We start from the raw sequence: 15923 nt of genomic DNA, 5'->3' as shown, positions 1-15923 counted from the left end.
ATCTACATGTAGACATCTAGTTTCCCAGCACAATTTACTGAAGATGCTTTCTTCTTTCCATGATCTTTTTGAAGTCTTTGTCATGCATTATGTAGTTGAATTTATGTGTGCTTATTTCTGTGTCTTCCATTGGTAGACATGTCTGGCTTTTTTGTTTGTTTTTCTTTTTTCTTGTTTCTGCCAATGTAACATTATTTTTATTAATTATGGCTCTGTAATACATATTAAGACCTGGAATTATAATATACCCAGTTTTATTGTCTTTGTACAGGATTGTTTTGATTATCTCTGGTCTTTTGTGATTCCATATCAATGTTAGGATAGTTTTTTCCCATTTTTATGAAAAAATGAGATGAAAATTTTTATTGGTGTTACACTGAATCTATAAATAGACTTTGGCAGAATGTTCATTTTCACAATGTTAGAACTGCCCATCTATGAACATGAAATGTTTTTGCATTTCTAATGTATTTCCTTATCTCTTTCTTCAGAGCTTTAGTGTTTCTATTATAGAGGTCCTTCACTACTCTGGGTAGGGATTATTCCTAGTTATTTCATTTTCCTTGAGGCTATTGTTAAATGGGATGGTGTTCATGATCTCCTTCTCTGTATGCCTTGATGGTGTAAAGAACTACTATTGGTTTGTGCAAGTTGATTCTGTATACTGCCATATGGCTGAAGTTGTTTATCATTTTCAAAAGCACTTTGGTTACATATTTGTGATCTTAGTATGTATCCTAATATATCATCTACAAGTAGGGATGGCTTGAGTTCTTCATTTTCTGTATCCCTTTAAAATTTTCCCTCTTATTGCTTCCAACTTGCATTTTGAGCACAATATTGGAAACAGTAAAGATAGTGGACATCCTACCTCATTCCTGACTTTAGGGGGATTTCTTTTAGCTTCACTCCATTTAGGACGATATTTGTTGTAAGTTTCTCTTACACAGATTTTATTGTGGCATCCAGGACTGTACTCTAAAGTGCTCTTTTAACATGCATACACCATGTTCATCCCAAGGCATGCATACAATGGAATCATTGTCACACACACACACACACATTATTCCTGCGCTCAGGGGGTGGGGACAGAAGGATCAGAAGTTTAAGGCCAGTCTCAGCCACCTAGCCAGCCTTAAATACATGAGACTCTGTCTCAAAACATCATAGTAATTAAATGTAAATATTAAAATGAAGGCATCTTGTGTGTGTATGTACATGAATATATATGAATATATAGTGCATATATACATATATATGAATATGTATAGCATATATATGTATATACATACTATATATATTCAACTGTAAAAATGGCTTCAGAGTCTATATTTGGTAAGGCTGGAAAAGAATATTGTAGATATTTTTCAAAAATTTTTGTTGCTATTGTTTTGAGACAAGGCCACAATGTATAACACTGCCTGGCCTGGAACTCACTATGTAGACCAGACTGGCCTTAAACTCAGATGTGTCTGCCTCTGGCTCTCCTGTGCTACTACACCTGGCTTTTGGTCTCACTGTGTAACCCTGACTGTCCTGAAATATACCTCTTAGACCAGGATGGCCTTCAGATAGCAGCAATCCTCCTCTCTCTGCTTCCTGAATTCTGGGATTGCACACTCAGCTCCAGTGGACTGTATAGGACCCGACCTAGAATATCTCAAGTGGCCACGAGAGAAGCCAAGGCAGGAGCAAGAGGGCTCAGCTTCACAGAGAGAGACCACCCCCTAGCCAACATCCGAAAAGCAATCTTTTAGTATGATATGGCCAGACATTTGGAAGGAAAGAAGGCATTAGCCACCAATGTGCCCCTTCCCTGTGCCACAAGTAGACTTGTTTCCAGTATCTAAACAATATAACTGGAATGTTTCAGACCAGAAGTTTACAATCCCTGGGAGAGATTTCCCCAGTATGGGTTCCAGAGGTCACATCCTCAAAGACCCAAATCTGTGTGGCAGATACTTGTAACCAAAGACAGACCATCACAGACATATGACACCAGAGCTGGCATCAACTGGGTGGCTCCACCAAGGTCTGCCATGAGAGCCAACAGGTGCTCTCATGGCAGATGAAGTTGGGAATCAGTGGCTGCAGGGTTCACTGAAGGTTGTCCTCACAGGCGACCCCAGTCACATCCTGCAAAAGCAAGCTTTCTTTCCACAGAATGCTGGCAGAAGGATCTCTGCACCCAGAGGTTTAGCTATTAACAGAAATGTCCTGAACCCCAGATTTAAAAAGCACCAAACACACAATTATAAAAATTTCAGCACAAGCAATTCAGTTATCAAGATTGCTTATGCCTACAAATGTTCTAGAAGGAATGAAGTGAAGGATGTTACTGGCCATGAATGGTTCCCTTATCTTTTATGGTCCTGAGTCAATTAGAAGCAAAGAAATAAGCGAATCCCATGAGGGTCCAATTGGTTCTCTGGGCCTCGCTGGCAAACAGGGAATTCGAGATTCCGCTGGATTCTGCAATGATCTTTAGGGCCCATGCAGTTCTTAGCATCAAACTCCGAAGACAGTTTGCATCTCCATCTACGTGCTTTGTTTCTGGAAAGGCTAGGGTTAGTTTACATTGAAGTCCAGAGAGGAGAAAGATCTCAGGATATCTTGTGGGTACCTTCATTCAGAAGACCAATGGGCAGGATAGTGGTGGGTTCAGCAGCTGCAGCACCATTTATAACAGAAATAGACATGAAGGAGCACAATGAACAGAGAGCTCACAGGGTCTCTAGGATCCAAAACTCTGAAGCCCAAGGGTCCACAGTTACAAGAGACAGCACTTGTTAACCTGGTCACCAACAACCCCAAAAGACATGAAATAAAGGTTACATTTGGGAAAATGAAGATTTTGTACAGGGTGCTCACCCACCAGCTAATTTAATCCTTAATCCTTAATCCTTAAAAACAAAAACGTCAAGTGTTCCCTTCAAAGTGCTGATAAACTTGACTCCATCTGCCTTTATTTAAAAACCTTACAAAATATGTATTTAAATGTTTGAAAAAAACTCAAATTTATGCTTTCTGCACAGATAATGTTATATTACTACACAGCTAACAGGGGTATATGCATTGTGTAAAACATGTTTTCCCACTGGCAATCTACCGAAGTTCTGTCTCCTCCAATGGCTCCTAAGAGCAATACAGTGGGAAATACCAGTTGCGGCATTTTTGCTCAGTTTATTGTGAGGCTTGCGGTTTTTTCTTTTCTTTTCTTTTACTTTCTTTCTTTCTTTTTTTTTTTTTTTTGCTGTCTTTTGGACTGCTAGGTAGCTAAAGTTCACTTGTCCTTGGAGTGGTCAAGGTTCTTGAGCACCCTGTTGAGGCGGAAGTTGAGCAATCTCACCTGGTTCTCCTGATGTTCAAGTTTCTCCTCCACTCTGGGGCTGCATAGGCCACCGGAAGTGCCTCACCAGTAGCCCATGGGCCCCGTAATGAAGTAGATGGCCACCACAATGCAAAGCAGCAGCACAGTGTGCTCAGGCTCACCTTCGTACTTATGTAGGATGTACACACAGGACATGGAGAATGGGATGACATGCACGAGCCAGAAGAAGCAGCCAAACACCAGGTGTAGAAGGCTGAAGGTTAAGCCCAAGGTCAGAGACTAGAACTAGTAGACCTGGAGAACCACACCAACCAGCACCAGTGCCTGGGCGGGACTATTTGCCACCGAGGCTGGGCTGAAGTACTATAAAAGGTTGGATACATCGAGCCCAAAGATTTCTAGGAGCTCCATCCAAACTTTCCATAACGTTTCTAAGAATATGTCCACTCCCTGCACGAACTGCTCAGTCAGCCTGGACAATAACTTCTGAGCCAAGCACATTGTCCTCTCCGACAAGGCTGCCCACACTCTACGAGAAGCTGCTCTTCCTGCACAGGTGGCTGGTCTTGTCCACAGCCCCGCGGGCCCCATCCCCCTGCGCTCCAGGAGTCATCAAACCCAGCAGCAGCAGCAGCAGCAGCAGCAGCAGCAGCAGCAGCAGCAGCAGCAGCAGCAGCAGCAGCAGCAGCAACAGCAGGGCCAGAAGTAGAACCAGCAGCAACACCTGCAGCCCAGCCAGGACTGGGATCCGGGGCTCCTGGGCATTATTGTTTCTTCATCGGGTCTGGGTATTCAAGTGATACTATATAGAAGTTTTAGAATTCTGTGTCTGTTGCTACTTTCATTAAGAAAGGTTGTCTGTATCTTTGAATGGTAAAATTCTCCTGAGAATACATCTGGTCCTGGAATTTTCATAGCTGGAAAGATTTTTATTAACATTTTCATCTCCGTTGTTATTAGTCTCTCTGTTGTTGACCTCTAATTGTTTTAGTTTGTGGTTTGACTAAAGCTAGAAATTCATCCATTTCTTTTAGGTTTTCCAGCTTAATGGAGTTCAGGTTTTTGAAATATTCCTTTATAGTATTATGATTTCCTTTGGTGTCTGTTGTAATGTTTCCCTCTTCATTTGTAAATGAGGGTCCCCTCCTTTTTTTCTTTTGGATAGTTGAGGTGAGGGCTGTAACTTTTGCTCTTCTCTTGAATTTATTGTTCTTTGTATTGTTTTCTTTCTATTTTGCTGATCTCTACTCTAATTTTTATTATTCTTGATGTTTACTAGGTTCGCTTTTTTTTTTTTTTTTTACTTTTTTGTCCCAAATTTTTTGAAGTGGTAACCGTAAGCAATATATTTATGCTTTTTCTATTAACTTATATATTTATTCAGTTTACATCAGCATTGCAGCCTCTTCTGTCCTCCCAGTCACCCCCTCCCACCACACACACAGCCCCTCATCCTAATTCCCCTCTATTTCTCCTCTGAAAAGGAAGAAGCCCCTCATGGGTAGGAACTTCTTTCAATATGTCCTGTGGGTTTGTCGTTTTGCATATTCATTTAGTTTGAGGAAGTTTTTATTCTTTTGTTATTTTCTTTTTCTTTGACCCAAATGCACCAATTGACACCACCCTTAGAGTGAACTCAGCTTCTGGAAAATTTCCAAATTGTTCCAGGAAACATGTCACTCTGGCAACAGCCTTAATTCACCTAAACAAATAACCACTCCAACCCTATAAACAACCAATCAGTTCTTAAGAGAAAAGTACTTAATATCTCAAAAGAGATTAAGCTTGCAAATATTGTTCCTACCGAGCTGAAATTATTTCTAGCCAAGAGAAATGCACCAATCAAATGTCAACCAATCACGTGACTGTCAAGATAGAAAGTCTCTTACCCTGCTGCAACCATGATAAAAAATTCAAAGCTCGTACCAGCTCACTACATTCCAAACTACCCACTGAGTTTGAGAGGTTGGAGGGGGCCAAACTGGAGCTTGAAAAAGATCATTTGCTTTTGCATATGTGTTCGATTCTTGGTGGTCTCTGGTGGTCATCAGGGACCCTGTGATCTGGGCATAACAATTCCAGTCTCTTTGCTAATTCCTATTTTAAGCCCAAAATAATGCTTCCTGTATGTTCATTAATTTTGGTTTTCTGGATATATATATATATATATATATATATATATATATATATATATATATATATATATCAAGCTGTATATGCTGTAGAAACTTTTTTTTCCTTCAATCATCTTATGGTTGTGCTGAGTATATCATATTAGATTGGCTGTCATGGTCTTTAGAACTTGGAACACATTGCTCTAGAATCTTCTGGCTTTCAGTGTTTCCATTAAGATGTTAGCAGTTACTCTGACGGCTCTCCTTTATATGTGACTTGCATTATTTTCTTTTGTAACTTTCAAAACACTTTCCTTGTTATCTATCCTTAGTGTTTTAAAATGGTATGTCATAGGGGTTTGTCTATTTGATGTTCTCTGTCTTGGTGGATGGATTTGTCTTTCCTTATTTTAGGGTAAGTTTTCTTTCTTTTCTTAAAAAATGTATTTATTTTTTACACTCCATATTTTATTCCTCCCAACCCTATCTACCCTCCGACTGTTCCACATCCCATACCTACTCCCCACACCCTGTCTCCACGTGGAAGTCCACAACTCCCAGCTCCCACCCCACCAGACCTCTAAATTCCCTGGGGCCTCCAGTCTCTTGAGGGTTAGGTGCGTCTTCTCTGACTGAAACTAAACCAGGAAGTTTTCTGCTGTATATATGTTGGGGGCCTCATATCAGCTGGTACATGCTGCCTGCTTGGTGGTCCAGTGTCTGAGAGATCTCAGGGGTCCAGGTTAATTGAGACTGCTGGTCCTCCTACAGGGTTGCCCTTCTCCTCAGCTTCTTTCAGCCTTCCATAATTCAACAACAGGAGTCATATGATTCTGTCCATTGATTGGAGCAATTATCTGCTTCTAACTCTTTCAGCTGCTTGTTGGGTCTTCCAGAGTGCAGTCATGCTAGGTCCATTTTTGTGAGTGCTCCACAGCCTCAGTAGTAGTGTCAGGCCTTGGGACCTCCCTTGAGCTGGATCCCATTTTGGGCCTGTCACTGGACCTTCTTTTCCTCAGGCTCCTCTCCATTTCCATCACTGTAATTCTTTCAGTTCGGAATAGTTATGTGTCAGAGTTGTAAATGCGGGATGGCACCCTTCTCCCTTATTTGATTCCATGTTCTTCTATGATCTTGTCAAAGTTCTAGTCTATGCCATTGACTCAAAATTTTCCTTGCTCATCTGTGCTTATAATTTGAAGGTTGTTTTTGTGTTCTTCATAGTCTCCCCCATTTCCTTTGTGTTTCTTTCCTATCTCTTAATTTTTTTCATAGTCCTTTTTTGATCATTGTTCTCTAGTTTACTTAAGTCCTAATACCCAGACTTCTATTTGATTCATTCTACCCATAAAGATTTCCTTTGAGTTTTATAGGATTATTGGGTTTTTCAATTCCATCTCCTTTTCAACTTTAGTCCATTCAATGTTTTTGCTTTCTTATTTATTTATATTCTCAAGTCATGGTTGGTCTTTGTCATTGCTATCAGCCTTATGTTTGATTGGACATCGCCCAGGCATTTATTGTTCTTTAGCTCCTAATCCTGGATTTCATTGAGTTGTTCTCTCTTTGTATTCTTTATAATCATTAAATTCTTTGATGAAGATTATGCTTTTTTAAATATTCTGTGTCTTGGAATTCATTTTGTTAATTCTTGTAGGTAAGCATTTCTATATTATTGGTATGTTTTGGAGAAAAGATATTGGCTTGAAATTTTATATTATTGATATCCTTGTGATGAGATCTGAACATATAGGCTTCCTTTGTTAATTTTGAGTTTGTTATGGAATGACAGTTTGGGAAAGAAGAGATGATGCCAGGGTCACTGGGTCTAGAGATTGGAAATGGCTTGGCTAGAATGAAGTCAGGAGGATGGAGCAGACTGGACTGATATACAGGATGTGCTTCCTCTTATAAGTCAGGGAGTGTGGGAAAAGATAAAACTTAGTACAAAGATTGATTGTGATGTGGGAAAGTCCTGTGATGTGATGAATAGATAGGGAAGATATTGACCTAAGCCTAGAGCTTTTTCTTCAAAGTAAAGAAGGCCTGATTAGAATTATATACTGGTTGGAGGAACCAGGATAAATCTGGTAGGTTGTTAAAATGTCATGGATGGTGCAATCAGGAATGCATACTTCACTACACACCACTGAAGAATCTGGGAAGTTTGAATACTACTGGGGAGGTAGATCAATCCTGGAAGGGAGCTGTCAAAGTTTTCAGGTAATTTGAGCCTTGATGGATGCCTACAATTTGCAGTGGTGTGGGACAAGATTGTCAGATAAGGCCAGGGCTCTGACTGTGGAACTCATTCTAGATAAAGCTTATGGGAAAATGAGGATACTCACGAGGCTAGACCACAAAGGAGGACATGGGATATCTGGGTTCTTTATGCAGGGGAGGACACAGTACAGAAGCACTTAAGTAATCTTTACCCTCCATATGCTTCACTAAATTGCATACACCAATGTTGCCCTTCCCCATGTAAGCAGTGTGGTAACAAAGATAATAAAAGGACCACACAAACTCCATTTGTTTCCATTTAAGGACCTGGACTGAGTACAAAAACTAGGCTATAAGGCACCAACTCCAGGAACAGATCATAAAATCCAGTAAAAAAGGTCATAAGGTCATAAACCCTCCCCCAAAAGAATACCCTGGGGATAAGCACTAAAATGGTGGAAATATCTATTCTCAAAATGGGCCATCTGTGCTGAGCAGCTCTATTTCCTCCTAAGGTTAAACACTCATGACAAAGGAAATGCAGACCACTGACCACCTTTGACCCTCTAGCACCCAGAAAAGAGATTTCTGATTACCTAATCCTTCTAGACACTTCCCCCAGTTTTCTATAAAAAGACCTACATGCTTTTGTCTGGGTTCACCATTTCAAAAATTGTTGGCCACTGCATGGTGGTTGTTTCTGCAGAATAAACACTATTTCTGTTTGCATATTATCTGAATCTGAGGTTTTCCTTCAGTGATTTTCAGGCCCTTTGACTATAGCTCTAGACATTCATCCTTAGCAGCCAGAGGTGCTCTGTTAAGTGTTTTGGGCCTTCAAATGAGTCAAACATAGAATTTGTGGCTTTGACAAAGAATTTCAGATATAAACTGTATGAGGAAAAGTTAGAGATTTATTCAAAGATTTTAATAAAACCTTTAAAAAGAGAAGCTAAGAGAAAGAAGGCACTCACTGAAAACAAGATACACATACCTAAGAACATTAGGTGGACTCCTCAACAAAGAGTCACATGAAATAAGAAATATCTAACGGTTGGCATTATTTCTGATTTGGGGCATATAATAATGTGTCCTAACATTAGCCATAGATACAATATTGGTGACTTTCAGTTTATATCTCAGGGTTACTAAGAAGCATTGTTTTACTTTTTCTTTTATTTTGTGTAGTTCAGATTATATGGTAGTTTTGGAGGTAGTCTGTATTGTATTTTAATGTACTAACATAAAAGCAGAGGCTACTAGGGTTGAACAAGGGCTTTCTGGTGAAATTCCTGTAAAAGTGCAAGTTTCAACAGGGAAGGAAGAAAGGCCTTAAGCAGATGTCCATTGGGCTAGAATTCTTGCTTTACAGTTGTCCGTCAGCTTCAACCAGACTCTTAAATTAGAGTCACCTTTTCTTTTTAAATTCTGTTAATTTTCTTTGTTTTTCTACCATGCCTTAACCAAATATGTTTAAAAGATAATTAATTTTTACTGTTTTTCAATCATTCCACATATGATAAATCCTCATTTACCTGTGACAAGAAAAACATACTCCTTTCTATTCTTGCCTTGATATAATAGTAAGAGCAAATACAAAAACTTCAATCGTCCATTTCTATATTATGCACCAATAGTTGAAATTTGAACTGGCCTTCAAAACTACATAGACAGAGACGAACATCTTCTGTTGATCTGAGTTCATATATGCATTGTTTATTGTAAAACATTTCCAATCATAATCATTTCCACCTTTAACTTGCTAATGAATCCCTACAAATGTGTTATGAAAAATACCACTCTATTGAGACACCTAAATCTTCAGATCTGTTGTTCTTTCCTTAGTGAAAAAGCCTTAATAAAACCATTTTTCTTATTTATTTTATTTTTGTCTTTGACAATAGGGTAGAATAGAGAAACTGAATTAAGTTCAGGTTTTGTGGTCAAGAAAATTTATTAGAGAGAGAGAGGTAGTTTATATTAGGATAAAAATATATTCACATATCTTTTATTTTGATTAAACCGCAGTTCTTATTTTTTGAGGTTTAGTGCCTGTAATTATTCTATCTGAAAAATATTAGGGATTTAAAGCACTTTAGCCACCATAATAATATAAAACATGTTGTTAAAATTTAAGGAATAGCCTTTAAAAAAACAGGTGCAGATAGTGTGCCTTGAGAGATGATGAATCCCCTTTTATTGATTTTGACAATTTGCTTAGCTGATCATTTTAGGAACTTCTGAATTTCTGCTCTTCAGCTTTCTGTGTTAGCAATTGTTTGTTCATTTATATTTTTATTAGTTATTTTTTAAAAATGTGGATTAACTCTGGTCACATGTATTTCTGTCAGTAGCCTATATTTTTTTTTAGTTATGTACAGTGTGACTTGCACACAGAAAAAAAAAACCAAAACAGAATATCATGGAACACAAAACAAATTGAATCTCATGGAAGAAAACAATCTGAGAAATTAAGACCTCCTATAAACCTTACATTTACTTAGATTCCTATGGAGAATGAATCGGAGCATAAGAATGCATTTTAAATGGCTTATATATTATTTATGTGGGAGGAAAATCCCAGCATCCTGTAACTTACATTATAGTATTTTCGTTATAAATATACTTTACAAGTTTTACAAATGCAGACATCGTTGGTATTTTTTTCATATGGCTTTGTAGAGTGCAAGGTCCTTTCAAATACCTGTTCAAAAATCTGGATGTCTTCAGAGTATATTATTCATGTGATTCTTGAACCAAATCACTGTATATTCTTTCACATTGTCTTTCTTTTTTTTTTTTTCTTCTAAGCTGCCAAACTGCAGTTTGCAAACACACTCCTAATGGCCAGTGAAGACAAAACTGACTGCTTTTGATATGAGCTGACAGTTTATATAGTGATTGACATTGCTCAGTACAGAGAAGACAAAGACTGAATTAACAATCATCTCTTGGCAGAGTTCTACAAACAACTTGCAGCTTCTCACATTCTCAGATCATTTTGTATCTATTTGCTTATTTGCATAGCATACTTACTCCTAGATTACATTTAAGTGAGCTAGGCTTGTGCCCAAGAGAACCAGGAAACATCAATTTTTATGCAAAACTTATGCCTACCCCTTCATGTTTATTAAATTAATAAGGGCTGTTGTCTTTTGTTGTCATTGTTGTTTTTCAGTTGAAGACAGAAATTAATGATGTCAAACAAATTGGACCCAGATCCTATCCTAAAGGTGAGAATGGACTAGTATAGCTAAAATGTGGCAGATAAACTTGCTTCCACTTATGTAGAACGCTTTCATTAGTTTTATCTGTAAACAGATGAATAATATGTGAGAAGATCTCCATTGTATACCTTGTTGTTCTGAAAGCTAACAACTAGTGAACACTCAAGGCTCTAGTAAGCATCTTGGAACTTTGAAAGGTAGGTCATGAAAGTTTCTCAAATGGTGACTTAGAGTTCTGATGCTGTCAAACTTGACAAAAAAACAGATAAATGTGAAGATGAAAAGCAGTACATGGAAATATAGTGATAGACAATACTGGTGGATTTTATTTTTCCTTTCATAATTAGAAGAGTCTATTGAAAATATGTTATGATGCAAATTTTAATATACATAACCATCATTTGGCCATTAAGATTTATACTCTGTACGCAGGTCAAAGATAAACCCAAATAAGTTGATAAAAAATTATTTTATAACCACTAACAGTAGGGCATTAATGTGCTCTATTCTAATCTATGCTGAGATATATAGACATACTATACATAGGAAAGTTCAGTACTTAGAGAGATAGAGGGAGCAAGGGTTTAAAAAGAGGCAGAAAGAAACACTACAATGAATCACATATGTATAAATATACTCGGTTTCACTGAGAGTGCTTGCTGGCAATTAAGAAAGTTAAGATATTCACATCATACAAAGAGATGTAGGCCCTGGCCTTCCTGGTGGTTATACTTTGGAGGTTATCATGTTCATGTCTATTAGAACTTACTTTTGAATTGTAAGGCATACCTATTTATTTCAAAAGGACAGAGACTGGATTAAAAATTTTAAAATCCTTTGCGAAAGTGGTCTAATAAATTTTACTTTTTAGTAAACTTCTAAAGGAGGCCATACATCAGTTGCTGAATAAATGCATTCATTATACAGCTTTGGACTTGTTCCCAGGAAGGAACTCAAAACAGATGTGTCATCACAAGAACTAAGTCATAGCCTGCTATAAAGACTGTCAATATTTGGTCACATGAAGCACTACAAGAATTGGGACAGGTCTGTATATTGAGGATTCTCAGTTTTATAGGCTTGGTAATTACCAAAATTTTTGAAATTGTTAAGCAAATATATTCATAAACTATGTAACACTGTAGGTGGTAGCATTATCTAAATTGATTTGAATTCCAGTCAATAATACATTCAAGCATAAACCCCAGGTATATGTGAACTAAGTCTTAGTCAACCTTATAACTAATGAGTGATCCAAAGCATTTCCAAAGACTAAGGGAATGTGATTTAAATAAGTCAGAACTACTGTTTAAAAACATATTTTTGAGGTAATCATTTTGGTCAAAAACTGTGAAATTACCGGACATGAGGCAGAAGGATCAGGAGATTTAAGTCTAGTCTAAACTACATAGTGAATTTGAAGCAAACTGTCACAACATGATGCATTCTAAGAAAAAAAAATCAGTCTAGTAAATAAAATATACTAAAATTTTATTATGGAAATTTTCTTTAGGTAAGCATGTTTTGGTTTTGTGTTCTCTGGCTTGAAACAGAAACCAAGTTAAACTAGTTTTATGTGCTCTAATGTAAGTAATCCTTAACTTTAGGAGCTTAAGCAACTAATGTTATTATGCCACACATCTGTAAGCATGTCTCGGGAGTCCAAGAGTAACTGAAGAATGTGTTTTCTTCATTGTTTCATTTATGTACATTCCAAATATTATTTCAGTTCCTGCTCTCCCAAACATTCTTCACCTCCTTTCTCCCTCTACTTTGCCTCTGAGAGGGTGCTCCTCACCCCCCACTCCACCCCACCCCTGCCCATCCCCACCCAACACCCATTCTACCCACCCCTTAACTCTTCACCCACCCCCACATCCCCTTGCCCTGGGGCACCAAGTCTCTACAGAATTAGGCTTACTCTTTCCCACTGAGGATAGACAAGGCATCCTCTGCTACATATGTGCCAGAGGCCTCAGACCAGTCCATGTGTGCTCTTTGGTTGGTGGCTCAGTCTCTGGGAGCTCTCATGGGTCCAGCTTAATTTATTATCTTTGGACAAGGGTTTCTAAACAGGTCACCTTTAAGATGTAAGTCTGACCTTTGGTCCTTTAATACTCATTGGAGCTAAAGGAATCAACTCAGGATAGAGCAGTAAATTTAAAGCAGAAAGAATGCTTAAAGACAGGGGAAGACATCATGGTACATTTCATGACCTCATATCTGAAGTTGCATACTGTCTTCTCTCTTTTGTTCGAATTTTTAAAGAGCAATTTCCAAGTTTGCCCACAGAGAAGAGGAATTAGGCTTTACCCTTAAAAAAGGAATAGCAATAATTTTGTAAATATTTAAAAGACACCTTTGTACACAATTTTGGTGAGTGCACTAAATAATGTATCCTTTGGGAGAAAGGACTGAGAAAAACAAGCAAATACCTCCTGCAGAATGCCATCCAGAGAATACAAATATTACAGTTTGTTATTCACTAGAAACTATAACTCTAAGAACATTTCCGTGGAAACATAAACTCCAGAGATTAGAGTTCTGTTCATATTTGTTTTTGTGACTTTTCTGTGGTTTGCATAAAAATTTGGTGATTATAAGAGACTATTTTAAGTAGATAACAGTTTAAGCTTTATCATATACCAAGTAGTGCTAGTCCTTACTACAAAAAAATTAATTAATTTTAATTAAAATATAACAATATTTTATATAAATGAATACATATATGAATACAACCTGCAGAGTCCATTTGATGTTCATTATATGTACATATTCATTGTGATATGAATAACCTATCAAGTGACTCTCCCCTCTCTCAGCTGTCTATGACCTTGGAGCCCTTAATTTTGGAGTGAGGCCCTGTGAGATATTCCCCATCTATGGTGACATGCCAACTAGTATTCTACAACATTTTAATATTACATTTATATATTTTCTTAACTCACATCACTTAAGAAATAATTATAGCACCATCTATTTGTGATAAGTCTTCAGTTTTTCCTTTTCACTTGATTTTACCTGTTTGTACAGGACTTTGCATATATCATTCCATACTCTTGTGGGATTTAAGGCTCATCCTGAGAGATCTGATGTGGTATATTCATTTAAATTCCATTTAATGTGATGATCCATATACCTACTTTCAATTGCTCTTTTTATCAGTCTTTTAAAAGTTACATTTTCTTTATTTTTTGCATACCCATGTATAACCTGTGTGTGTGCTCATGACAACACGCTGTGTATAGTACAGAATGTGTACCACTTGAACAACCTGTTGACTCCTTAACTAGTGTGGGCTCCACTCAGTTCATCATACTTGATGACAAGTGTTTGAATCCCTGAAAACAAGATGCTGCCTCCTTTATGTTTTTATGTAAGAAAATGAGTTTTCTGAACCTCAGTTTGCCTTCATTTTTTGAGATTTTTATTAATTTATTCTCTCATATATTACATTATAACTACAATTTCCCCTCCCTCCTCTCCTCCAAGTCCTTCTTCCCCACCTCGGCTCTCTTCATACACTCCTCATCCATTTTCCTTCAGAAAATGGCTGGCCTTTCAGGGATTTCAACCAAACATGTCATATCAATTAGATACAATCATATACAACTAGATACTTGCCCTTATATTTAGGATGCATAAGGCTAGCCAGCAGAAAGACAAGAGTCTCCAAAACGTGCAAAAGCTTCAAAAACAAAAAACACTCCCTCTGTTGAGAGATCTACACAAATACCAGGCTACACAATTATGGGAATACCAGGATGGAGGGGTGGGGACGCAGCAGTAGGTGGGGGCATGGGTGAGCACCTTCATAGAAGCAGGGGGAGGGAGGATGGGATAGGGGGTTTCTGGAGGGGATACCAGGAAAGGGGGAGAACATTTGAAATGTAAATAAATAAAATAACCAATTAAAAATATTTTTAAAAAAAGAATGAAAAGAAAAGAAAAGAAATGGAAAGAAGAAAAGAAAAAAGGAAAAAAGAAAAGAAAAGAAAAGAAAATAGATTCCAAGGGCCTAGGTTAGATCCATGCAGGCTCCCTGATTGTTGCTCTAGTCTCAGTGAGCCCCTATGAACCCAGGTTAGTTGGTTATGTGGGTGTTCTTGTGATATCCTGTACCCTTCTGGGTCCCACAATCCTTCCTTACCTTCTTCCTTGAGTTCCTCTGAAAGTTAAGTTGGGTCTCTACATCTGTTTCCATTGGTTGTTGGATGAAGTCTTTCTGATAACAATTGGTCTAGGCATCAATCTATGACTATAGTAGATTATCACCAGGAATCATTTCATTGACTTTTTTCGACATTTGTGTCTTGTTCTGTCCTGGGTCTTTGGGTTATCAAGCCTCTGATTTCTGGATGTGGTACCAGTCAATTGGGACCAGTCATTGGTGGACTACTCCCACAATTTCAGTGACACTTTTACCTCAGAACACCATGCTGGCAGGACAAATTGTAGGTTAGAAGGTTTTGTGGCTAGTTTGGTGTGCCAATTGCTCCACAAGAAGTCTTGCCTAGTCATACAAAATGTCCAGTTCAGGCTCTATATAGCTCATTATTGATAGTCTTAGCAATAAGCACCCTAATAGATTCCTGGGAATTTACACCGCACCAGATTTCAATCTGGGCCCCAAATTGCCCTCCAACTCCAATTTTCTTTCCTAGTACTCTCTATCTCCATCTTCCCTGAGACGGATCCCCCCTGTTCCTGTCCTACACGTGTGTAGCCTCCATACGTTATCTATTATATGTCCTTTCCTAGGGAGATTCATGTCTCCTTCCCTAGAGGGCCCTTTGAGCCCTCTTTGTTATTACTTTCTTGGGGGTCTGTGGATTGCAATTATAATTATCCTTTACTTACAGCTAATATTCATTTGTAAGTAAATACATACCATGTTTGGTTGTATCTATTTGCCAACATATTTCATGATGCCATTGTTTTTAACAGCTGTGTAATTCCACAGTTTCTTTTATTTTTCCCTTTTTATTGGTTATTTTATTTATTTACATATTAAACATTATCCCCTTT

At 37.9% G+C, this 15923-nt stretch overlaps 1 pseudogene; it reads right to left on the bottom strand.

Moving 5' to 3' along the window:
* Positions 1-3283: 3283 nt before the first annotated feature.
* Positions 3284-15923, bottom strand: part of LOC127674555 (BRI3-binding protein-like) — an 88082-nt pseudogene continuing 75442 nt past the window's right edge.

Source organism: Apodemus sylvaticus, chromosome X (assembly GCF_947179515.1).
Source record: "Apodemus sylvaticus chromosome X, mApoSyl1.1, whole genome shotgun sequence".
NCBI lineage: Eukaryota > Metazoa > Chordata > Mammalia > Rodentia > Muridae > Apodemus > Apodemus sylvaticus.
Note: the sequence above shows the minus strand (reverse complement) of the source record. Positions and strands in the feature narration are given on the sequence as shown.